Here is a 27,662-nt window from a genome sequence, read left to right as displayed (position 1 = left end):
CTCCTCCTGCAGGACTACTACTCCTATCATACCCTCCATATCCACACCTCCTCCTGCAGGATTACTACTCCTATCATACACTCCATATCCACACCTCCTCCTGCAGGACTACTACTCCTATCATACCCTCCATATCCACACCTCCTCCTGCAGGACTACTACTCCTATCATACCCTCCATATCCACACCTCCTCCTGCAGGACTACTACTCCTATCATACACTCCATATCCACACCTCCTCCTGCAGGACTACTACTCCTATCATACACTCCATATCCACACCTCCTCCTGCAGGACTACTACTCCTATCATACACTCCATATCCACACCTCCACCTGCAGGACTACTACTCCTATCATACCCTCCATATCCACACCTCCTCCTGCAGGATTACTACTCCTATCATACACCATATCCACACCTCCTCCTGCAGGACTACTACTCCTATCATACCCTCCATATCCACACCTCCTCCTGCAGGACTACTACTCCTATCATACCCTCCATATCCACACCTCCTCCTGCAGGACTACTACTCCTATCATACACTCCATATCCACACCTCCTCCTGCAGGACTACTACTCCTATCATACCCTCCATATCCACACCTCCACCTGCAGGACTACTACTCCTATCATACACCATATCCACACCTCCTCCTGCAGGACTACTACTCCTATCATACCCTCCGTATCCACACCTCCACCTGCAGGACTACTACTCCTATCATACCCTCCATATCCACACCTCCTCCTGCAGGACTACTACTCCTATCATACCCTCCATATCCACACCTCCTCCTGCAGGACTACTACTCCTATCATACCCTCCATATCCACACCTCCTCCTGCAGGACTACTACTCCTATCATACCCTCCATATCCACACCTCCACCTGCAGGACTACTACTCCTATCATACACCATATCCACACCTCCTCCTGCAGGACTACTACTCCTATCATACCCTCCGTATCCACACCTCCACCTGCAGGACTACTACTCCTATCATACCCTCCATATCCACACCTCCTCCTGCAGGACTACTACTCCTATCATACCCTCCATATCCACACCTCCTCCTGCAGGACTACTACTCCTATCATACACTCCATATCCACACCTCCTCCTGCAGGACTACTACTCCTATCATACCCTCCATATCCACACCTCCTCCTGCAGGACTACTACTCCTATCATACCCTCCATATCCACACCTCCTCCTGCAGGACTACTACTCCTATCATACACTCCATATCCACACCTCCACCTGCAGGACTACTACTCCTATCATACCCTCCATATCCACACCTCCACCTGCAGGATTACTACTCCTATCATACACTCCATATCCACACCTCCTCCTGCAGGACTACTACTCCTATCATTCCCCTCAATATCCACACCTCCTCCTGCAGGACTACTACTCCTATCATACCCTCCATATCCACACCTCCTCCTGCAGGATTACTACTCCTATCATACACCATATCCACACCTCCTCCTGCAGGACTACTACTCCTATCATTCCCCTCAATATCCACACCTCCTCCTGCAGGACTACTACTCCTATCATACACTCCATATCCACACCTCCTCCTGCAGGACTACTACTCCTATCATACACTCCATAGCCACACCTCCTCCTGCAGGACTACTACTCCTATCATACCCTCCATATCCACACCTCCTCCTGCAGGACTACTACTCCTATCATACCCTCCATATCCACACCTCCTCCTGCAGGACTACTACTCCTATCATACCCTCCATATCCACACCTCCTCCTGCAGGATTACTACTCCTATCATACACCATATACACACCTCCTCCTGCAGGACTACTACTCCTATCATTCCCCTCAATATCCACACCTCCTCCTGCAGGACTACTACTCCTATCATACCCTCCATATCCACACCTCCTCCTGCAGGACTACTACTCCTATCATACACTCCATATCCACACCTCCTCCTGCAGGATTACTACTCCTATCATACACTCCATATCCACACCTCCTCCTGCAGGACTACTACTCCTATCATACCCTCCATATCCACACCTCCTCCTGCAGGACTACTACTCCTATCATACACTCCATATCCACACCTCCTCCTGCAGGATTACTACTCCTATCATACACTCCATATCCACACCTCCACCTGCAGGACTACTACTCCTATCATACCCTCCATATCCACACCTCCTCCTGCAGGATTACTACTCCTATCATACACCATATCCACACCTCCACCTGCAGGACTACTACTCCTATCATACCCTCCATATCCACACCTCCTCCTGCAGGACTACTACTCCTATCATACCCTCCATATCCACACCTCCTCCTGCAGGACTACTACTCCTATCATACCCTCCATATCCACACCTCCTCCTGCAGGACTACTACTCCTATCATACACTCCATATCCACACCTCCTCCTGCAGGACTACTACTCCTATCATACACTCCATAGCCACACCTCCTCCTGCAGGACTACTACTCCTATCATACACTCCATATCCACACCTCCACCTGCAGGATTACTACTCCTATCATACACTCCATATCCACACCTCCTCCTGCAGGATTACTACTCCTATCATACACCATATCCACACCTCCACCTGCAGGACTACTACTCCTATCATACCCTCCATATCCACACCTCCTCCTGCAGGACTACTACTCCTATCATACCCTCCATATCCACACCTCCTCCTGCAGGACTACTACTCCTATCATACCCTCCATATCCACACCTCCTCCTGCAGGACTACTACTCCTATCATACACTCCATATCCACACCTCCTCCTGCAGGATTACTACTCCTATCATACACTCCATATCCACACCTCCTCCTGCATGACTACTACTCCTATCATACCCTCCATATCCACACCTCCTCCTGCAGGACTACTACTCCTATCATACCCTCCATATCCACACCTCCACCTGCAGGACTACTACTCCTATCATACCCTCCATATCCACACCTCCACCTGCAGGACTACTACTCCTATCATACCCTCCATATCCACACCTCCTCCTGCAGGACTACTACTCCTATCATACCCTCCATATCCACACCTCCTCCTGCAGGACTACTACTCCTATCATACACTCCATATCCACACCTCCTCCTGCAGGATTACTACTCCTATCATACACTCCATATCCACACCTCCTCCTGCATGACTACTACTCCTATCATACCCTCCATATCCACACCTCCTCCTGCAGGACTACTACTCCTATCATACACTCCATAGCCACACCTCCTCCTGCAGGACTACTACTCCTATCATACCCTCCATATCCACACCTCCTCCTGCAGGATTACTACTCCTATCATACACTCCATATCCACACCTCCTCCTGCAGGACTACTACTCCTATCATACCCTCCATATCCACACCTCCTCCTGCAGGACTACTACTCCTATCATACACTCCATATCCACACCTCCTCCTGCAGGACTACTACTCCTATCATACACTCCATATCCACACCTCCTCCTGCAGGACTACTACTCCTATCATACCCTCCATATCCACACCTCCTCCTGCAGGACTACTACTCCTATCATACACTCCATATCCACACCTCCTCCTGCAGGACTACTACTCCTATCATACCCTCCATATCCACACCTCCTCCTGCAGGATTACTACTCCTATCATACACTCCATAGCCACACCTCCTCCTGCAGGACTACTACTCCTATCATACACTCCATATCCACACCTCCTCCTGCAGGACTACTACTCCTATCATACACTCCATATCCACAACTCCACCTGCAGGACTACTACTCCTATCATACACTCCATATCCACACCTCCTCCTGCAGGACTACTACTCCTATCATACACTCCATATCCACACCTCCTCCTGCAGGACTACTACTCCAATTATACACTCCATATCCACACCTCCTCCTGCAGGACTACTACTCCTATCATACACTCCACAGCCACACCTCCTCCTGCAGGACTACTACTCCTATCATACCCCTCCATAGCCACACCTCCTCCTGCAGGACTACTACTCCTATCATACCCTCCATATCCACACCTCCTCCTGCAGGACTACTACTCCTATCATACCCCTCCATAGCCACACCTCCTCCTGCAGGACTACTACTCCTATCATACACTCCATATCCACACCTCCACCTGCAGGACTACTACTCCTATCATACCCTCCATATCCACACCTCCTCCTGCAGGACTACTACTCCTATCATACCCTCCATATCCACACCTCCTCCTGCAGGACTACTACTCCTATCATACCCTCCATATCCACACCTCCACCTGCAGGACTACTACTCCTATCATACCCCTCCATATCCACACCTCCTCCTGCAGGACTACTACACCTATCATACATTCCATATCCACACCTCCTCCTGCAGGACTACTACTCCTATCATACACTCCATATCCACACCTCCTCCTGCAGGACTACTACTCCTATCATACCCTCCATATCCACACCTCCTCCTGCAGGACTACTAGTCCTATCATACACTCCATATCCACACCTCCTCCTGCAGGACTACTACTCCTATCATGCACTCCATATCCACACCTCCACCTGCAGGACTACTACTCCTATCATACACTCTATATCCACACCTCCACCTGCAGGACTACTACACCTATCATACATTCCATATCCACACCTCCTCCTGCAGGACTACTACTCCTATCATACACTCCATATCCACACCTCCTCCTGCAGGATTACTACTCCTATCATACCCTCCATATCCACACCTCCTCCTGCAGGACTACTACTCCTATCATACACTCCATATCCACACCTCCACCTGCAGGACTACTACTCCTATCATACACTCCATATCCACACCTCCTCCTGCAGGACTACTACTCCTATCATACCCTCCATAGCCACACCTCCTCCTGCAGGACTACTACTCCTATCATAACTCCATAGCCACACCTCCTCCTGCAGGACTACTACTCCTATCATACACCATATCCACACCTCCTCCTGCAGGACTACTACTCCTATCATACACTCCATATGAACGCCTCCACCTGCAGGACTACTACTCCTGTCATACACTCCATATGAACGCCTCCACCTGCAGGACTACTACTCCTATCATAACTCCATAGCCACACCTCCTCCTGCAGGACTACTACTCCTATCATACACTCCATATCCACTGTCACGATAATGTAAAAATGTCATATTGTGAGTTTAATTTCAGAAGGTTACATGGCTTTCCAGACCTGCTGTGGACCATTCCGACCCCCCTCTTCTCTCTCTGCCTGCTGCTTGTATGGTTCTATGCTGCAAGCAGAGCAGTCTCCCTAAAACTTCTCATTCCCCCTCCCACATGGTACTAGTCGAAACTGGTGTAGCCACCATGAGATTCTTTGTTCTATTAAAGTGACATATTCTGGCACCTATCCAGGATAGAGATATAAGAATTATATATTCCAGATGTTCATCGATAGATCGATCACTCCCTGAAACTGCTTGCAGCTAAACGCAAAGTGTGGATTTCTCCTTAAGCAGTTCATGTAAGTACGCAGTGCTTACACTTAAAAGAATCACCCTGACGTGGCGCACCTCGGGCACCTGTTGCATTTCGTATACGAGACTCATACAGCGAGATATGCCTAAAAATAGTTTTCAGATTCTAAGTAAAAGGGAGGTGTCAGCCTCTAAGTGATGTCACCACAGGGGGAGTTCCTGGGTTTAGGGGCTAGGAATAACTTAGTGAGACCGCATTCTTGAGTCTTTTTTGCCTGGGTCCAGCTTCTCTACAGATGTAACATGCATCTTGATGTTTCTCCTGAGCACATGGACAAACAGGAGATGAAATGATCTGAACTTTATGTAAGTGTTTTTTCAATTTTAATCCTTCTTTTATTTGCAATTGTATTGTACACATGATTTTGTCTTCTTTTATAATATCTTTTTTTATACCTTGTAAACACTGCCTACCGTTTATTTGGAGTAAAATATAAAATTACTAGTCTGTCTCTCCATGCTCTAAACGAACTGTCGCGTCCTCTGAAGTGAACTACGCTACTGGTTGGGTTGTGTTATGAACAGGTGATTCAGAACCACAATGGACCTAGTGGTTAAGAGCACACAAAGTGACCTGATAGTTACTAACATAGGACGAGCTCTGAGACGTGGGAACTCTGCTGACCGCAATCCCTAATCCTATCATACCACACTAGAGGTAGCCGTGGATTGCGCCTAACGCTCCCTATGCAACTCGGCACAGCCTGAGAAACTAGCTAGCCCTGAAGATAGAAAAATAAGCCTACCTTGCCTCAGAGAAATTCCCCAAAGGAAAAGGCAGCCCCCCACATATAATGACTGTGAGTTAAGATGAAAATACAAACACAGAGATGAAATAGATTTTAGCAAAGTGAGGCCCGACTTACTGAACAGACCGAGGATAGGAAAGATAGCTTTGCGGTCAGCACAAAAACCTACAAACAACCACGCAGAGGGGGCAAAAAGACCCTCCGCACCGACTAACGGTACGGAGGTGCTCCCTCTGCGTCTCAGAGCTTCCAGCAAGCAAGAAAAACCAATATAGCAAGCTGGACAGAAAATATAGCAAACAAAAGTAACACAAGCAAAACTTAGCTTATGCAGGGCAGACAGGCCACAAGAACGATCCAGGAGAAAGCAAGACCAATACTGGAACATTGACTGGAGGCCAGTAACAAAGGAACAAAGAACTAGGTGGAGTTAAATAGAGCAGCACCTAACGACTTAACCTCGTCACCTGAGGAAGGAAACTCAGAAGCCGCAGCCCCACTCACATCCACCAGAGGAAGCTCATAGATAGAACCAGCCGAAGTACCACTCATGACCACAGGAGGGAGCTTGACCACAGAATTCACAACAGGGTTGGCTCTGGACCTGTCAATACTTTGAAAATCGGAGCTGGTGGCAGCATACTTTGTTCTGTGCATTTGGTAGGCTTTGTAGCGATGGCGGTATTGATAGTTATTGTTCCCACCTAAGTGGGAGTAGTTATGTTGCCTGTCATGATTAGGTAATTCAGTACCACAATGGACATAGGAGTCAGAGCACATACAGTGACCTGACAATAACCCAAAAACATAGAACGAGCTCTGAGACGTGGAAACTCTGCTGACCGCAATCCCTAATCCTCTCCAACCACACTAAAGGCAGCCGTGGATTGCGCCTAACGCTCCCTATGCAACTCGGCACAGCCTGAGAAACTAGCTAGCCTGAAGATAGAAAATAAGCCTACCTTGCCTCAGAGAAATACCCCAAAGGAAAAGGCAGCCCCCACATATAATGACTGTGAGTTAAGATGAAAAGATAAACGTAGAGATGAAATAGATTTAGCAAAGTGAGGTCCGAATTTCTGAACAGAGCGAGGATAGGAAAGGTAACTTTGCGGTCAACACAAAACCCTACAAACAACCACGCAAAGGGTGCAAAAAGACCCTCCGTACCGAACTAACGGCACGGAGGTACACCCTCTGCGTCCCAGAGCTTCCAGCAAGCACGAGAAAACAAATAAGCAAGCTGGACAGAAAAAAACAGCAAACAAAAAGCAAAAGCGGAACTTAGCTATGCAGAGCAGCAGGCCACAGGAACGATCCAGGAGGAAACAGGTCCAATACTAGAACATTGACTGGAGGCCAGGATCAAAGCACTAGGTGGAGTTAAATAGAGCAGCACCTAATGATTTCACCACATCACCTGAGGAAGGAAACTCAGAAGCCGCAGTACCACTTTCCTCCACCAACGGAAGCTCACAGAGAGAATCAGCCGAAGTACCACTTGTGACCACAGGAGGGAGCTCTGCCACAGAATTCACAACAGTACCCCCATCCTTGAGGAGGGGTCACCGAACCCTCACCAGAGCCCCCAGGACGACCAGGATGAGCCATATGAAAGGCACGAACAAGATCGGGAGCATGGACATCAGAGGCAAAGACCCAGGAATTATCTTCCTGAGCATAACCCTTCCACTTAACCAGATACTGGAGTTTCCGTCTTGAAACACGAGAATCCAAAATCTTCTCCACAATATACTCCAACTCCCCCTCCACCAAAACCGGGGCAGGAGGATCAACAGATGGAACCATAGGTGCCACGTATCTCCGCAACAATGACCTATGGAATACGTTATGTATGGAAAAAGAATCTGGAAGGGTCAGACGAAAAGACACAGGATTAAGAACCTCAGAAATCCTATACGGACCAATGAAACGAGGTTTAAACTTAGGAGAGGAAACCTTCATAGGAATATGACGAGAAGATAACCAAACCAAATCCCCAACACGAAGTCGGGGACCCACACAGCGTCTGCGATTAGCGAAACGTTGAGCCTTCTCCTGGGACAAGGTCAAATTGTCCACTACATGAGTCCAAATCTGCTGCAACCTGTCCACCACAGTATCCACACCAGGACAGTCCGAAGACTCAACCTGCCCTGAAGAGAAACGAGGATGGAACCCAGAGTTGCAGAAAAACGACGAAACCAAGGTAGCCGAGCTGGCCCGATTATTAAGGGCGAACTCAGCCAAAGGCAAAAAGGACACCCAGTCATCCTGATCAGCAGAAACAAAGCATCTCAGATATGTTTCCAAGGTCTGATTGGTTCGTTCGGTCTGGCCATTAGTCTGAGGATGGAAAGCCGAGGAAAAAGACAAGTCAATGCCCATCCTAGCACAAAAGGCTCGCCAAAACCTCGAAACAAACTGGGAACCTCTGTCAGAAACGATATTCTCTGGAATGCCATGTAAACGAACCCCATGCTGGAAGAACAATGGCACCAAATCAGAGGAGGAAGGTAATTTAGACAAGGGTACCAAATGGACCATCTTAGAGAAGCGATCACAGACCACCCAAATGACTGACATCTTTTGAGAGACGGGAAGATCTGAAATAAAATCGATAGAAATATGTGTCCAAGGCCTCTTCGGGACCGGCAAGGGCAAAAGCAACCCACTGGCACGAGAACAGCAGGGCTTAGCCCGAGCACAAATCCCACAGGACTGCACAAAAGTACGCACATCCCGCGACAGAGATGGCCACCAAAAGGATCTAGCCACTAACTCTCTGGTACCAAAGATTCCAGGATGACCAGCCAACACCGAACAATGAACCTCAGAGATAACTTTATTCGTCCACCTATCAGGGACAAACAGTTTCTCCGCTGGGCAACGATCAGGTTTATCAGCCTGAAATTTTTGCAGCACCCGCCGCAAATCAGGGGAGATGGCAGACACAATTACTCCCTCTTTGAGGATACCCGCCGGCTCAGATAAACCCGGAGAATCGGGCACAAAACTCCTAGACAGAGCATCCGCCTTCACATTTCTAGAGCCCGGAAAGTACGAAATCACAAAGTCAAAACGGGCAAAAAACAGTGACCAACGAGCCTGTCTAGGATTCAACCGCTTGGCAGACTCGAGATAAGTCAAGTTCTTATGATCAGTCAAGACCACCACACGATGCTTAGCTCCTTCAAGCCAATGACGCCACTCCTCGAATGCCCACTTCATGGCCAGCAACTCTCGATTACCCACATCATAATTTCGCTCAGCAGGCGAAAACTTCCTGGAAAAGAAGGCGCATGGTTTCATCACCGAGCAATCAGAACTTCTCTGCGACAAAACAGCCCCTGCTCCAATCTCAGAAGCATCAACCTCGACCTGGAACGGAAGCGAAACATCTGGTTGACACAACACAGGGGCAGAAGAAAAATGACGCTTCAACTCTTGAAAAGCTTCCACAGCAGCAGAAGACCAATTGACCACATCAGCACCCTTCTTGGTTATATCAGTCAATGGTTTAGCAATACTAGAAAAATTGCAGATGAAGCGATGATAAAAATTAGCAAAGCCCAGAAAATTTTGCAGACTTTTCAGAGATGTCGGCTGAGTCCAATCATGGATGGCTTGGACCTTAACAGGGTCCATCTCGATAGTAGAAGGGGAAAAGATGAACCCCAAAAATGAAACCTTCTGAACACCAAAGAGACACTTTGATCCCTTCACAAACAAAGAATTAGCACGCAGGACCTGGAACACCGTTCTGACCTGCTTCACATGAGACTCCCAATCATCCGAGAAGATCAAAATGTCATCCAAGTACACAATCAGGAATTTATCCAGGTACTCTCGGAAGATGTCATGCATAAAGGACTGAAACACTGATGGAGCATTGGAAAGTCCAAATGGCATTACTAGATACTCAAAATGGCCCTCGGGCGTATTAAATGCAGTTTTCCATTCATCGCCTCGCTTAATACGCACAAGATTATACGCACCACGAAGATCTATCTTGGTGAACCAACTAGCCCCCTTAATCCAAGCAAACAAATCAGATAACAACGGCAAGAGGTACTGAAATTTAACCGTGATCTTATTTAGAAGGCGGTAATCTATACAAGGTCTCAGTGAACCATCCTTCTTGGCTACAAAAAAGAACCCTGCTCCTAATGGCGACGATGACGGGCGAATATGCCCCTTCTCCAAGGATTCCTTTACATAACTCCGCATAGCGGCGTGCTCAGGCACAGATAAATTAAACAGTCGACCTTTTGGGAATTTACTACCAGGAATCAAATCGATAGCACAATCACAATCCCTATGCGGAGGTAGGGTATCGGACTTGGGCTCATCAAATACATCCCGGTAATCAGACAAGAACTCTGGAACCTCAGAAGGCGTGGATGACGAAATAGTCAGAAATGGAACATCACCATGTACCCCCTGACAACCCCAGCTGGACACAGACATGGATTTCCAATCCAATACTGGATTATGGGCTTGTAGCCATGGCAACCCCAACACGACCACATCATGCAGATTATGCAACACCAGAAAGCGAATATCCTCCTGATGTGCAGGAGCCATGCACATGGTCAGCTGGGTCCAGTACTGAGGCTTATTCTTGGCCAACGGTGTAGCATCAATTCCTCTCAATGGAATGGGACACTGCAAGGGCTCCAAAAAAAACCCACAACGCCTAGCATACTCCAAGTCCATCAAATTCAGGGCAGCGCCTGAATCCACAAATGCCATGACAGAGTACGATGACAAGGAGCAGATCAAGGTAACGGACAGAAGAAATTTTGACTGTACCGTACCAATGGTGGCAGACCTAGCGAACCGCTTAGTGCGCTTAGGACAATCAGAGATAGCATGAGTGGAATCACCACAGTAGAAACACAGCCCATTCAGACGTCTGTGTTCTTGCCGTTCAACTCTGGTCAAAGTCCTATCGCACTGCATTGGCTCAGGTTTAAGCTCAGGTAATACCGCCAAATGGTGCACAGATTTACGCTCGCGCAAGCGTCGACCGATCTGAATGGCCAAAGACATAGACTCATTCAGACCAGCAGGCATAGGAAATCCCACCATGACATCCTTAAGAGCTTCAGAGAGACCTTTTCTGAAAATAGCTGCGAGCGCACCTTCATTCCATTGAGTGAGTACGGACCACTTTCTAAATTTCTGACAATATACCTCTATCTCATCCTGACCCTGACACAGAGCCAGCAAATTTTTCTCTGCCTGATCCACTGAATTAGGTTCATCGTACAGCAATCCGAGCGCCAGGAAAAACGCATCAACATTACTCAATGCAGGATCTCCTGGCGCAAGGGAAAATGCCCAGTCTTGAGGGTCGCCACGCAAAAAAGAAATAATAATTCTCACTTGTTGAAGTGGGTCACCAGAGGAGCGAGGTTTCAAAGCCAGAAATAGTTTACAATTATTTTTGAAATTCACAAACTTGGCTCTATCACCATAAAACAAATCAGGAATATGAATTCTTGGTTCTAACATAGGCTTCTGAACCACCAAATCTTGAATCTTTTGTACATTTATAACGAGATTATCCATTGAAGAGCACAGACCCTGAATGTCCATGTCCACACCTGTGTCCTGAACCACCCAAATGTCTAGGGGAAAAAAAAGGCAAAACACAGTGCAGAGAAAAAAAAATGGTCTCAGAACTTCTTTTTTCCCTCTATTGAGAATCATTAGTACTTTTGGCCTCCAGTACTGTCATGATTAGGTAATTCAGTACCACAATGGACATAGGAGTCAGAGCACATACAGTGATCTGACAATAACCCAAAAACATAGAACGAGCTCTGAGACGTGGAAACTCTGCTGACCGCAATCCCTAATCATCTCCAACCACACTAAAGGCAGCCGTGGATTGCGCCTAACGCTCCCTATGCAACTCGGCACAGCCTGAGAAACTAGCTAGCCTGAAGATAGAAAATAAGCCTACCTTGCCTCAGAGAAATACCCCAAAGGAAAAGGCAGCCGCCACATATAATGACTGTGAGTTAAGATGAAAAGACAAACGTAGAGATGAAATAGATTTAGCAAAGTGAGGCCCGACTTTCTGAACAGAGCGAGGATAGGAAAGGTAACTTTGCGGTCAACACAAAACCCTACAAACAACCACGCAATGGGGGGCAAAAAGACCCTCCGTACCGAACTAACGGCACGGAGGTACACCCTCTGCGTCCTAGAGCTTCCAGCAAGCACGAGAAAACAAATAAGCAAGCTGGACAGAAAAAAACAGCAAACAAAAAGCAAAAGCGGAACTTAGCTATGCAGAGCAGCAGGCCACAGGAACGATCCAGGAGGAAACAGGTCCAATACTAGAACATTGACTGGAGGCCAGGATCAAAGCACTAGGTGGAGTTAAATAGAGCAGCACCTAATGACTTCACCACATCACCTGAGGAAGGAAACTCAGAAGCCGCAGTACCACTTTCCTCCACCAACGGAAGCTCACAGAGAGAATCAGCCGAAGTACCACTTGTGACCACAGGAGGGAGCTCTGCCACAGAATTCACAACAGTTGCCCTCGCTGCAGCGAGCCCAATAGCCAGTACATAGCAGGCAGCCTTTCCGGTGACCAATTACTCTAGGTGCAGTACCCTGACTGACCTGAGGGTAAGGGGGACGCCAGAGAGCTGCAAGTTCCAAACCGGAAGTGGGATATAGATACATCCCCTTCAGAAGTAACCAGGGGCAACCAAACAACCCCGGTTTGTTACAAACTGGTGTGCGTGGTGGGGATGATAAAGGTATCTTCCCCATGAACGGTGACATAGTGGTGGGATCCAATAAATAAATAACTTGGCACTCAACTTGGTGAAAAGTGGTAATTGAAAAAATCAAAATTTATTACTTGGAATGGCAGTCCAGCAATATATTAGACGTTTCGGTCAGTTATTATGACCTTCTTCAGTAAACTGCACAAGTATATAACATAATGTGATAATTACAAAATAGAAGATGACAATATCAAAATGCATGAAAAAAGGACAACAACGTAAAATCTCAAAAAACAAAGTGTGTGATGGAAGGGAAGGAGAGAGAGGTAGGGAAGTCATAATTTTACATACCCGACTGCTGTGGTTATGAGTATAATCGGCACTTAGTATGAATATAACAGGGTAGTCATATGAAGAACCCCGTACTCTTAATAGTAAACGGCCTAGGACAACAAAAAAACCGAATGAGGACACATCCCCTATCAGTGCCTAAATATGTGCCTAAATATGCCTAAATGTGTAGAGAAATACTAACCGATCAAAGAAATATCTAATGCAACCCACAGGAAATGGATAACTGCGGAAAAGGAGCTGTAGAAATAGGGAGAAATAATGAATAGAAATCTGAAATATACAGGTGAGGGGGAGGGAAGGAAGAAGATAGACCTACTTGGAATAACTATGGCTTCCGGGAATAATATATATGCGTGTGGGACCAGATAGCGTCCAGATCACTAAGGGTAAAAGGAAATACTGTAATTGGGCCCATAGCATAAGAAATTGAAAAAATAAATATACAAAATAAATAAAATGATGCTCACCAGAAGTGAATAGAATGATGCTCACCAAAAGTGAGGAGGTCTCAATATAGACCCATGATACCAAATGGGAGCTGAATTTTCTGGTGACAAGGAAAAATGTATAAGACTCTGCAGTGGAGCGTAGCTATAGTAAGAGAGGCAATCTGGCTCACCTATTATGTAAAACGCCCTGGAAAGTCCAATATGGGTAACGAAAAGCAGGCAGCTCCTAGAGCATATAAATAATAAGAGACGGGCCAGAACATCTAAAGCAGGGGACCAGAGTAATGTTACAAGAACTCACCGGAGGAACGTGGGCTGAACGGGAACATCAACGCGGTGTCCACCGCTTGTTGAATGATCAGAGACTGGATGCGCCGAGCTACATAACCAGGAGGCGGGACTAAGCACCGGAAGTGCGGCCGGACGTAACCGGTGTGAAGAATCATGGGACTTGTAGTCCCTAGTGGCGATAAAGTGAGGGAGACAAATCGCCACTAAAATGATATTGGGGCTAAACAGCGGACCATGTACCACAGGGGTGGCCGCAATCACTGTAGCGACACGCTACGAAGCATTATATGAAACTAGAAGGCGGGCACCTCCTAAAAACCGGAAAGACCGACCGGAAGTGGGCGCAAAGAACTATGGAATATGTAGTTCTGGGAGTAAACGCTGAAAATAGCATCACAAAGAAAGGATCGGAACTCTAGTAAAAGTAATAGGCAGACACCTCCCCAAAACCCCGAAAACCGACCGGAAGTGGACGCAAGGAACAAAGAGTTCCGAGTGACACTGTAGGAATAACCTATCAAAAGGAGCCTATAGTGAAAAATAAGAAAAGGCAGAGGGGTAAGGGGGGGGCATGTTGTAGTAGGAAGAGGAGATGACTAATGAACATATGGAGTATGTAATCCTGGCTGTAATTTAAGCTGAAGTCGGAAGTGTGGATCTGTGTATCTAAGAGAGGCACAACACTCACTGAAATCAAAACATCACAATAGCAGCCGGGTAGGGAACAAAGGAGGGGAAATCCGAGGGGGAGGGAGCAGGCAGTGATTTGCATGTTGATTGTCAATAGAGGCGGCTCTGTAAAGAGAAACCAACATATTAGTATACAGTGTATTGTACAGATAATATTATAAGTGGCTAACATATCAGAACTACTTTATAATAGAGAAGTAACACTTTAAATATAGACTCAAGTTAATTTAAATTTAGATGAAGGCCAGAGGGTCATAGTCTCTATTGAGGCCCTTCGGAGATAAAGTTTGTAATTCGTGAATCCAGTACGCCTCCTTCTTCTTGAGGAGGTAGATTCTGTTTCCGCCTCGTCTCTGTACTGGGATGTGTTCCAATATTTGAAACCTTAATTGGGATATGTTATGGCCCTTGGATATAAAATGGGATGGAAGTGGTAGTAATAAGTTCTGGCAACGAATTGTGGATTTGTGCTTGGAAATCCGAGATCTAATAGGTTGAGTGGTCTCGCCAATATACAAGAGGCCACATGGACATTTAATCGCATAAACAACAAATGACGAGTCACAAGTGAAGTACCCTTTTATGTCGTACCTTTTGCCAGAGTGAGGATGGTAAAAAACGTCACCCTTAATAACACTATTACATTGGGTGCAATGTAGGCATGGGAAGGTGCCATGTTTGGGTTGAGTAAGAAAGCGTTGTGTACTCTCCTTACTAGTGCCCAGGTCAGCTTTGACTAGTGAATCTCGGATATTATTAGAGCGCTTGTAGCATGGCAGAAAGTGATCTTGAAATTCTGGGATCTGAGGATGGGCTGTACGGAGCAAGTTCCAGTGACGTCTGATGCTGTGATGTAAGATGTGTACATATGGATGATATACGTGTACAAAGGGTACTCTCTTGTTATTCAAGGGACGTGATGTAGTATGGGGATTGATAGCCTCTGCAAGGAGATCGGGGGGATAACCCCTTTCCCTAAATTTGAGGTACATCTCGTCTGTTCTAATCTCTAGAAGATTAGGATCTGTAACTATCCTCTGTACCCGTTTAAATTGTGACCGAGGAATCGATCTCTTTGTAGCTGTAGGGTGAGAACTGCTGTAGTGCAGCAGGCTGTTTCTGTCGGTTGGTTTAGTATACAGATCTGTCCTAAGTGTACCTAGCTCATCCTTGAAGATAAGTGTATCTAGAAAGTTGACTCTTTCCGTACTGCTTGTCATTGTGAAGGTAAGTCCTGGCCAAGATGTATTGAGAGTGTGGAAGAACAAGTCCAAGGTTTGAGGCGTACCTGTCCATAGACAAAAGACGTCATCTATGTATCGTTTCCAGAAGGGGCAATAGGCTTGAAACAGAGGGTCTGGATAGACAATCTCTTCCTCGAAGAGGGCCATGTAGCTGTTAGCATATGGCGGAGCTACATTAGACCCCATAGCTGTACCTTTCGTTTGTAAGTAGAACTGGTCTTCGAACATAAAGAAGTTTTTAGTAAGGACTATAGTCAGTAGGTCTATACAGAGATTAACTACCTCGAAATGTAGTGATGAGTTTGTTAGCAGATGTCTGACGCTGAGAATCCCTTGAGTATGGGGGATAGATGTATAAAGATCTTTCACATCTAGAGAGACCAACAGGAGGTCGGATGTAGGTGAGTCAATGTTACGTAGTTGGCGTAGGAAGTCGCCTGTATCCAAAAGGAATGATGGGGAAGTTCGTATGAGAGGTGTGAGAATCTTTTCCAAGAAGATGGCCAATGGGGAGAGTATAGATTCAGTGGAGGCCACTATAGGGCGGCCAGGTGGATGTTCAAGGTTTTTATGAATTTTAGGCAATATATAGAACACCGGAGTAATGGGGAAGTCCTTAATGAGATATTCAAGTGTTTTGCCATCAATGACACCCTTTTCCACATAAGGATCAAGGGTCTCCTTGATAAGATTTCTTACCATGATAGTGGGGTCAGCAGGTAACAGATGGTAGACGGTGACATCTCTTAATTGTCGGTGGATCTCTTGAATGTAATCTGACCTATTCATGATCACTATAGCCCCGCCTTTATCGGCTGGCTTGATGATAATCTCATTATCGGTTCTTAGTGTCTGTAGGGCTTGGAAGTCAGGAGTACTGAGATTAGTAGAAGTATGTAGTTTATGTGTCTCAATATCCTGACGCAGCTTGGAGAAAGACTGTTCAATAATGCCTATGAAGGCCTCAACCGCATGGGAGGACTTAGGAGGTCTATAGGAGCTCTTTTTACGTAGATCCAGGCTCTGGGACGAGATCAAGGATTTAGGATAATCTACAGTTGTGACCGGAGGCTCCTCAGGGGAGTCAAAATGCACTAGAAGTCTCAGACGGCGGAAGAAACGATGCAAGTCCATGTCCATGGTAAATGTGTCGAATTTATATGAGGGGCAGAAGGAGAGGCCCTTCTGTAGGACACTATACTCCGCGATGCTGAGAGTCTTGGATGAGATGTTAATTACCAACGGTGTTTTACCTGGGACCTGGTCACCCTGTAGAAGTCCGCGTCTCTTCTTTCGTTGACTCCTCCTTGTCCTCTTCTTCTTTGAGGTGGTCGTCTTCTCCGCTGGCCTAAAAAATCGTTGGATCCGCTGGGGTATTCACGTCTGTCTGTTTCTGAACCTGAGGTAGAAAAGTCAATGGAGGAATGAAAATCAGGTCTAGTGTTGTTAGTTTGGAATGCAGTTTTATCCTGCCAGCGATAAACTCGGTTATTAAGATAATCCTCAGAGTCTCTCTGAAATTTAGATCTTTTCCTAAATTCAGTATCCCGTCTATGTTGGTCAGTGACTGTTTTAATGCGGATCTTCAGGGCCTCAATTTCCTCGACAGTACCAGAAGATGATAGTTGTGTCTCAATATTCTTTATAGTGTCTTTGCTGGAGATTATGGCTTTCTGTAAGTGTTCCACTGTAAGAGTCATTAAGTCAAATGAGCACTTGTTGAGTATCTGCTCATATTTTTGACAAAATTCCTGACAGTCACTGAACAAAGTAGGACGGAGGGGGACCCGCAAACCTCTCGGGATTCTCTTAACGCGTAGGTATTCGGTGAGAGTAGCACAGTGTAGTTCTAAGTTGATCTGATGTCGTTGTTCACGCTCCAAATCCCTCCCTCTCGTTTCTCTCGGAGGTGCTTTGAGGAAATCACTGGGGAGATTCAACTTAGAAAGTATGGTGTTAGTTTCTTCTGGATTATACGAGAATGTCAGAGATGACATAGTAGACAGCGTGCTCACGTAGAGGAAAGTCAATGGTAAAGTATATCGTGGCACAACTGTGTCGGTGCTCAAGTGAGGTATCCCACACCAGAAAGTCTAATAAATAAATAACTTGGCACTCAACTTGGTGAAAAGTGGTAATTGAAAAAATCAAAATTTATTACTTGGAATGGCAGTCCAGCAATATATTAGACGTTTCGGTCAGTTATTATGACCTTCTTCAGTAAACTGCACAAGTATATAACATAATGTGATAATTACAAAATAGAAGATGACAATATCAAAATGCATGAAAAAAGGACAACAACGTAAAATCTCAAAAAACAAAGTGTGTGATGGAAGGGAAGGAGAGAGAGGTAGGGAAGTCATAATTTTACATACCCGACTGCTGTGGTTATGAGTATAATCGGCACTTAGTATGAATATAACAGGGTAGTCATATGAAGAACCCCGTACTCTTAATAGTAAACGGCCTAGGACAACAAAAAAACCGAATGAGGACACATCCCCTATCAGTGCCTAAATATGTGCCTAAATATGCCTAAATGTGTAGAGAAATACTAACCGATCAAAGAAATATCTAATGCAACCCACAGGAAATGGATAACTGCGGAAAAGGAGCTGTAGAAATAGGGAGAAATAATGAATAGAAATCTGAAATATACAGGTGAGGGGGAGGGAAGGAAGAAGATAGACCTACTTGGAATAACTATGGCTTCCGGGAATAATATATATGCGTGTGGGACCAGATAGCGTCCAGATCACTAAGGGTAAAAGGAAATACTGTAATTGGGCCCATAGCATAAGAAATTGAAAAAATAAATATACAAAATAAATAAAATGATGCTCACCAGAAGTGAATAGAATGATGCTCACCAAAAGTGAGGAGGTCTCAATATAGACCCATGATACCAAATGGGAGCTGAATTTTCTGGTGACAAGGAAAAATGTATAAGACTCTGCAGTGGAGCGTAGCTATAGTAAGAGAGGCAATCTGGCTCACCTATTATGTAAAACGCCCTGGAAAGTCCAATATGGGTAACGAAAAGCAGGCAGCTCCTAGAGCATATAAATAATAAGAGACGATTTACATCTCCCAAACGTCCCACCAGCAGCACTGTGTGTAGGGCGGAAGGACACGCACTCCTAGCTGCGCGCCTGCACTACCTAACGCTGCCAACTAACTAACAACAGCGTGGTAGTCTCACCTGCATTGGAACCCCGGCGATTAGTGTGCAGTGAAGAGCAGAGGGACCAGCAGCCCAAGTCATACCCCTGCACTATTTTTTACTCCCAGGAGTCTCACCAGACTGCATTAGAACAGATGCTGCAGGCACCTCGCACTATATACAGGGCGGAGGGATACAGAGTGTAACCAAGCAACAAAATTGCACACAGCTTAAAAAAGCAGCAACAGGCTGCTCTGCTCCTGATTCCCACGAAAAATAATTAGCCACACAGAGTGAAAACAACCCCCGTGACAGATAAGAAGCTCTGTCTGGCTGTGGAGGGTGTGTGCAGTGCAGGGACTGCACCTCATGTTGGGATCGCTTCAAGTCTGCAACCCATAAACACACTTCATCTCCTGCTGCCCCATACCCAATTGTTTAACTCTTGCTGGACTGGAACAGTTTAATGTGGACGCTGAGGGCAACAGTACCTGATTAAACATAAACAGAAAGCTACTTCTTGTGCTGAGTTAACTCTTTATATACAGACCACAAGTACACCTTATCTCCTGCTTCCCCATACCCACCTGATTAACATCCATTAGGTTGGCACGATAACTGTAGATGTGTTACTAGCTCCCTATAAAAGCCAATTTTAAGCTTCACCTAATCTCTCTTCCTTGGTTCCTCACCAACCCCCATAAGATGTAAACCCACACCTGGGAGAAACTGAGGGTGATCTGGGAGTTCTCATTATTTGCTGCACACCTCAAGCATGATGGTGAAACCCTCACAAAAGCTGACAAGATCGGGGTTAAAGTCCACCAGCTCCAAACCTCTTGCAGACATGGATAAATTCCTGAAAAAGCAAGGCAACACATCCAACTCTGCTAAATCCTCTCACTCAATAGGGAAAGATCCAGAAACTTACTCAGAATCCGAACGAGAGAGCGACGGAGACAATGACGACCAGGACAAGGGTGATCTGGTAACGAGATCATTTATTAAAAGGATTCTAGGCAAAACATTAGAACCCATAAGCAAAGATCTCTCTACCATCAAGCAAGACCTCAGCCAACTGGGACACAGAATTGAAGCGATAGAGGCCTCCCATGCGGAAATAGTCCAAAGCTCTAACTCCAATCTAACTTGCCATAAACGGCATGAGGACCACATCAATAAGATATATACCATACTGGAAGACCATGAAAATAGGGAAAGAAGGAACAATCTGAGACTCAAAGGTGTCCCCGAGTCCATACTTCCAGATGCCTTGATTTCCACCGTCACTGAAATTTTTCACTCAATCCTTACTTCCTCAGACTCATCAGAACTTGATATGGTGAGAGTCCACAGAGCACTGAGGCCCAAACCGAAGCCCGACGAAGCTCCTCGAGATGTCTTATGTCGTTTCCTCGACTTCAGAACAAAAGACCTACTTCTGAAAAGAGCCAGAGAAGCAGACTCTATCACTTTTGGAGGAACCCCAATCCAAATTTTCCAAGACCTCTCTGCCTCCACGCTCTATAAAAGACGCCTTTTAAGACCTCTCACCTCAATCCTTCAACAAAGGCATTATCCATATCGCTGGCTCTTCCCCTTTGGTATCTCCATATCCGCAAAAGATCGGAAATTTCTTATTAAATCTACCGCCGATATTAAATCTGTCTGCGAAGCCTTGGAGATTCAACTCGACCAACCGCTTGTCCTAGAAACTTCTTGTGAGGCCCACCGTCTGAAATCTCTCCCCATCCCCCCTTCGTGGCAAGACGCATCTACCCTGAAATCCTCAAGATCAAAACGTCGCTCTTCAAAAGGCACGCCACCTAGGGACGAGGAAGATGATCCTGGCGGATGAACAATGGAGAATCACTAACGTTTTTCTTTTTTGTTTACCTACTTCTCTACGTTCTTTATGGTTTCAAGGGCTTTGTGACATTTATCACTAGCCCATAAAGTTAAATACTTGTGCAGCGTTATCACCGCCAATTTAGGAGTCTTAGCCTCCTATACCATGAAGCTAATTATAACTCCCTTTTACTTGATCCCCTTTTTTCTCCCTCCCTAGATGTTAAAATTGCAATGTTTTCCCCCTCACTTAAGGTTATCTACCCTCATGCTCTACGTCAATGGTTTTTTTACTACTGTGTATCTACCATTCTAACCCCCTCTTTCTCATCCATCTCTCCCACCCCTCTCCTTCTTTTCCCTCCTCTGGATCCGATGGTCGAGTCTCATCCTCATCCAACTTGCCTTCAATCACTTCCACCATGACGGTAAACCGTAAGTCTTTTCAGATTATTTCACACAACTCACACGGTCTAAACTCCCCAATCCCAAGGTCACAAACACTTGCCTTCTTCAAAAAATCAGGCTACGATATACTACTCTTGCAAGAGACCCATTTCATCCCCGACAAGACCCCTTCCTTTGAGAAATGCTTCTTTGACAGATGGTTCCACGCTAGCTCCCCCCAAAAAGGATCTAGAGGCGTCTCAATAGCCCTTGCTAGGGATGTCCCCTTCCTCCTCCTAGACAGCAAGATTGATCCTGAAGGCCGTTACGTTTTCATCAAGGGGCTTATAGCCGGTAACATGGTGACCCTAGGCAGTCTATATGCCCCCAACAAACGCCACCTTAAATGGCTTCGCAAAGCCTTATCCCTCCTACGTACATTCCAGGAAGGTGTAGTCATCCTAGGGGGTGATCTGAATGTCGCTCTAGATCCATCTCTGGACACATCTACAAAAAAAAGCTCTATTTCTCTGAAAGATTTGGCGCGCCTTAAATCAACCATTCATTCATTAGAGCTGATCGATGCCTGGAGATATCTGCACCCTTCTGATATTGATTTCACATATTACTCGCATCCCCATAATTCCTATCACCGCCTTGACTACATACTGGTATCCAGATCCATTCTACCTTCCACATTAAAAGCTGAAATAATCCCTGCCATACACTCGGACCACTCTGTGGTACTGACTAAATTAGAATTTCACAAACCATACTCTAGTTTCAACTCATGGAGGCTCAACGAGTCTATACTACATAGCGAGGAATTCAAAAACCGTATCCGTGAGTCGCTTCAAGAGTTTTTCAATATTAACGCTTCTCCAGACATAACTCCTCCCGTGTTATGGGAAGCACATAAGGCCACAATCCGAGGGGTTTTTATTTCAATTGCCTCTTTCCTAAACAAACAAAGGAAATCAAAAATCCTTGCCTTATACAATGATATCGTAGCTCTGGATACCCAACACAAAAAGGAACTCTCTCAAACTACACTCACCCAACTCACCGAGAAACGCCAATCTCTCAGGGACCTCCTCAACACACAGTCTTCCAAACATTATCTATCCTGGAAAAACAAAATCTTTGCTCACGGAGACAAAGCCTCTAAACTCATGATCTCGCTGATCAAAAAACGCCAAACCCGTACATTTATCCACAGAATCAAATCTAAAGATGGCAAAGTCCTCCAGCATTATAATCAAATCACCGACTCCTTTCTGTCCTTCTATAAAGACCTATACCAACTCCGACATAATGACACAACAGAAGATAAAAATCAGAGGAGATCCCATGTCCAAGCTTTCTTATCCTCCTTACACCTCCCTACACTAACCAACCTCCAGCAAGATTGCCTACTCAGACCCTTCGACCTCTCTGACCTCCAGTCCACCCTGTCTGGGGGGGGTAGGGGGAAGGTCCCTGGCCCAGATGGGCTCCCTAAAATCTATTACAAAACCTTTGCTGATATCTTAGGCCCGTACCTCCTGAACGTCTGTAACGCAGTCCTGGGTGGGAATCCTTTCCCTTCTCAGTCACTAGAAGCCCACATTTCTCTTCTTCATAAAGAAGGTAAAGACCCAGAATGCTGTGGAAGCTATAGGCCTATCTCCCTACTCAATGTTGATCTAAAAATTTATGCCAGTCTTATTGCGGGGAGATTGGCGGAGCTCATGCCACAACTCATTTCTCTCAATCAATCGGGCTTCGTGATAGGACGTGAGGGAAGGGACAATACAGCTAGAATTCTTCACCTTATTCAGTACGCAAAAATACGGAAAACCCCACTCGTCCTACTGGGAACAGACGCTGAAAAGGCCTTTGACAGGGTGGACTGGATATTCCTTCGAGAAACACTTCTTGCTTTTCACATCCCCCCTCAACTTGTAGATGCCATTTTCCAAATGTACACTACCCCCACTGCCCGTTTAAGAATAAACAATCTACTATCGGACCCTTTCTCCATTCAAAATGGCACGAGGCAGGGATGCCCTCTCTCTCCGATTCTATATGTATTGGCCATGGAGCCTCTCATTCAGAGCATTCAACAAGATCCAGGCATTAAGGGAATCCAGATGGGTAGTTTTCACCATAAATCTGCAGCGTTCGCTGATGATCTCTTGGTATTCCTATCGGATCCCGAGGAGGGCATCCCTGCCTTCGTCCGCATATTAGACCTATACGGGAAGCTTTCTAACTACAAAATCAACATTACTAAATCGGAAGCTCTCAGCATTAATATCCCCAACCCCGCTATAGACAAATTAAAAAAACTATACCCCTTCAAATGGCCCTCGAGTTTCATCACCAACCTAGGGATTAAGATCGGGAGATCGATGGGGGAGCTTCTGGAACTTAATATCATCCCCCTGTTGAAACAAGCTACCTCCACGGTACAGTCCTGGAGAGCCCCCTTCCTATCTTGGATGGGCAGAAAAAACCTCTTGAAAAGTATTATCTTACCCAAATTCTTATATTTATTCCAGATGCTCCCCATCTACATCCCAAAGCACTATCTATCGAAGATAAACTCTTTTTTCAGTAACTACATCTGGAATGGCAAACGCCCAAGAATCAATGCCAATTCTCTTGCCATGCCGAAGTCAAAAGGAGGAATGGGGGCCCCGGATATCTTCAAATACTACCGAGCAGCGATGCTCACTAGAGTAGTAGATTGGATTAGAAATCCTTCAGAAAAAGTGTGGATACCAATTGAAGAACATCTAGCCCCTATTCCCCTTAGGACATTAGCCCTTCTGTATAACCACACAAACCTAGACCAACTGATACTCAACGAAATTACAACCGCTATTCTCAAAATTTGGAGAACAGAATTTCCCAAATTAACCCCGCCTACCTCCCCAATTCTGACTATACAAGACATCGCGGGTCCCATCCCCTTTAAATTACCTAAAGATCCCCCCAGCTCCACCAGTAACTTTAACTCTCCTATACCGCTTGACACTCTTTTTATCGACGGGTCCCTAATGAGCCTCGCTGAATTCCAGGCCTCGAACCCACAATTAAATATTTCTTTTCTTCACTACAAAAGATTAAAAGATTACTGCCATAAGCACAAAAGACAGTTAGATTTGCTCCGCCCTCTGACTCCCTTCGAACAATTGTGCGCCCACAAAAACCCACCCAAAAAAGTCCTATCAAAAATTTACAACCTTCTGTTGATGGATGGCGCCGATGTCAAAAGAGCCTTCATAGGTCTCTGGGAGAGAGATCTCACCATCTCTTTCACGGACGACCAGATTGCCTCTATCTACAACAAATCTCACGGACCCTCACAATGCGTAAAAATACAAGAAAACTCATATAAGGTAATATCTAGGTGGTACCGCACTCCAACCCAACTCCATCATTGGCACCCCTCCACTCCCGATCTGTGCTGGAGATGCCGTTCAGACTCAGGCTCCTATCTGCACATCTGGTGGTCTTGCCCAAAAATTGTCCCCTTTTGGCAAATGGTCTCGAACGTAATCTCTAAGGTGCTAGATCAAAACACTCTCTTACTTCCTCAATCTACTCTCCTTAACCAACCCCTATGGCCCGAGAATTCCCCGGCCTCGAAACTAGCAAGCAACATAATAGCAGCCGGGAAATATCTAATCCCCACTTTCTGGAAATCTACTCTCACACCCACCAAAAGACAAGTACTAGATAAAATTGACCTTCTATACCACACTGCTGAGTTAGTTGCCAATACACAAGAATCCCTCACCTCGTTTAGACTTACCTGGAAACCGTGGATTACCTTCCGCTCCAGTCCTGACTTCTTATCAACATTACCGGAGGATACCTGAATCCACCTCAACCCATCAGATCCTATATGCCGAGCCCCCCCTCATTATCATTCTCGACTTCATCTTTTAATTTCATCTCCACCATCGGTCCTTTTTTCCCCCTCCCTCCTCCAAGCCCCCCCCTTCAGCTCCCTCTCCCTCCCCTTTCTTACCTCACCCCCCCTCTTTCCTATAACCCTCTCAATCTTTCTATTACTATCTTAAAACTTTACTCATGTTTCCACTGTTTCTCTAATCACCTTTGCTAGTTTCCCTTTCTTCTGAATTTATGTCAAAGTTTGATCCAGAACCCTTTTCCAGTTCTTCAAATTTATTGTATTCCTACATCTTGTTGGACTTTTGTTATTGTCCCATTGGATACCTAATGTTGTTTGAAACTTCCTCTGGCTATTTTTCAATTCCTGTTCAATTGTGATTCCTTCTTCTTCAATAAAAAGAAAATTGAAAGAAAGAATAAATAATAAGAGACGGGCCAGAACATCTAAAGCAGGGGACCAGAGTAATGTTACAAGAACTCACCGGAGGAACGTGGGCTGAACGGGAACATCAACGCGGTGTCCACCGCTTGTTGAATGATCAGAGACTGGATGCGCCGAGCTACATAACCAGGAGGCGGGACTAAGCACCGGAAGTGCGGCCGGACGTAACCGGTGTGAAGAATCATGGGACTTGTAGTCCCTAGTGGCGATAAAGTGAGGGAGACAAATCGCCACTAAAATGATATTGGGGCTAAACAGCGGACCATGTACCACAGGGGTGGCCGCAATCACTGTAGCGACACGCTACGAAGCATTATATGAAACTAGAAGGCGGGCACCTCCTAAAAACCGGAAAGACCGACCGGAAGTGGGCGCAAAGAACTATGGAATATGTAGTTCTGGGAGTAAACGCTGAAAATAGCATCACAAAGAAAGGATCGGAACTCTAGTAAAAGTAATAGGCAGACACCTCCCCAAAACCCCGAAAACCGACCGGAAGTGGACGCAAGGAACAAAGAGTTCCGAGTGACACTGTAGGAATAACCTATCAAAAGGAGCCTATAGTGAAAAATAAGAAAAGGCAGAGGGGTAAGGGGGGGGCATGTTGTAGTAGGAAGAGGAGATGACTAATGAACATATGGAGTATGTAATCCTGGCTGTAATTTAAGCTGAAGTCGGAAGTGTGGATCTGTGTATCTAAGAGAGGCACAACACTCACTGAAATCAAAACATCACAATAGCAGCCGGGTAGGGAACAAAGGAGGGGAAATCCGAGGGGGAGGGAGCAGGCAGTGATTTGCATGTTGATTGTCAATAGAGGCGGCTCTGTAAAGAGAAACCAACATATTAGTATACAGTGTATTGTACAGATAATATTATAAGTGGCTAACATATCAGAACTACTTTATAATAGAGAAGTAACACTTTAAATATAGACTCAAGTTAATTTAAATTTAGATGAAGGCCAGAGGGTCATAGTCTCTATTGAGGCCCTTCGGAGATAAAGTTTGTAATTCGTGAATCCAGTACGCCTCCTTCTTCTTGAGGAGGTAGATTCTGTTTCCGCCTCGTCTCTGTACTGGGATGTGTTCCAATATTTGAAACCTTAATTGGGATATGTTATGGCCCTTGGATATAAAATGGGATGGAAGTGGTAGTAATAAGTTCTGGCAACGAATTGTGGATTTGTGCTTGGAAATCCGAGATCTAATAGGTTGAGTGGTCTCGCCAATATACAAGAGGCCACATGGACATTTAATCGCATAAACAACAAATGACGAGTCACAAGTGAAGTACCCTTTTATGTCGTACCTTTTGCCAGAGTGAGGATGGTAAAAAACGTCACCCTTAATAACACTATTACATTGGGTGCAATGTAGGCATGGGAAGGTGCCATGTTTGGGTTGAGTAAGAAAGCGTTGTGTACTCTCCTTACTAGTGCCCAGGTCAGCTTTGACTAGTGAATCTCGGATATTATTAGAGCGCTTGTAGCATGGCAGAAAGTGATCTTGAAATTCTGGGATCTGAGGATGGGCTGTACGGAGCAAGTTCCAGTGACGTCTGATGCTGTGATGTAAGATGTGTACATATGGATGATATACGTGTACAAAGGGTACTCTCTTGTTATTCAAGGGACGTGATGTAGTATGGGGATTGATAGCCTCTGCAAGGAGATCGGGGGGATAACCCCTTTCCCTAAATTTGAGGTACATCTCGTCTGTTCTAATCTCTAGAAGATTAGGATCTGTAACTATCCTCTGTACCCGTTTAAATTGTGACCGAGGAATCGATCTCTTTGTAGCTGT

The 27,662-nt window shown here is 45.6% G+C and overlaps 1 long non-coding RNA gene across 1 annotated transcript; it reads right to left on the bottom strand.

The window, feature by feature from the left end:
- Window positions 1-13,186: 13,186 nt before the first annotated feature.
- On the bottom strand, window positions 13,187-26,686 carry LOC138658382 (uncharacterized). Its single transcript, XR_011317480.1, has 3 exons — window positions 26,576-26,686; window positions 17,362-17,507; window positions 13,187-14,969 (listed from the first exon to the last, which is right to left on the bottom strand). It is a non-coding gene; the product is annotated as an uncharacterized lncRNA (long non-coding RNA).
- Between the last annotated feature and the right edge of the window lie 976 nt (window positions 26,687-27,662).

The sequence above is a fragment of the Ranitomeya imitator genome, chromosome 1 (assembly GCF_032444005.1).
Source record: "Ranitomeya imitator isolate aRanImi1 chromosome 1, aRanImi1.pri, whole genome shotgun sequence".
NCBI lineage: Eukaryota > Metazoa > Chordata > Amphibia > Anura > Dendrobatidae > Ranitomeya > Ranitomeya imitator.
The sequence above is the reverse complement of the archived record's forward strand: the minus strand, read 5'-3'. Positions and strand labels throughout refer to the sequence as shown.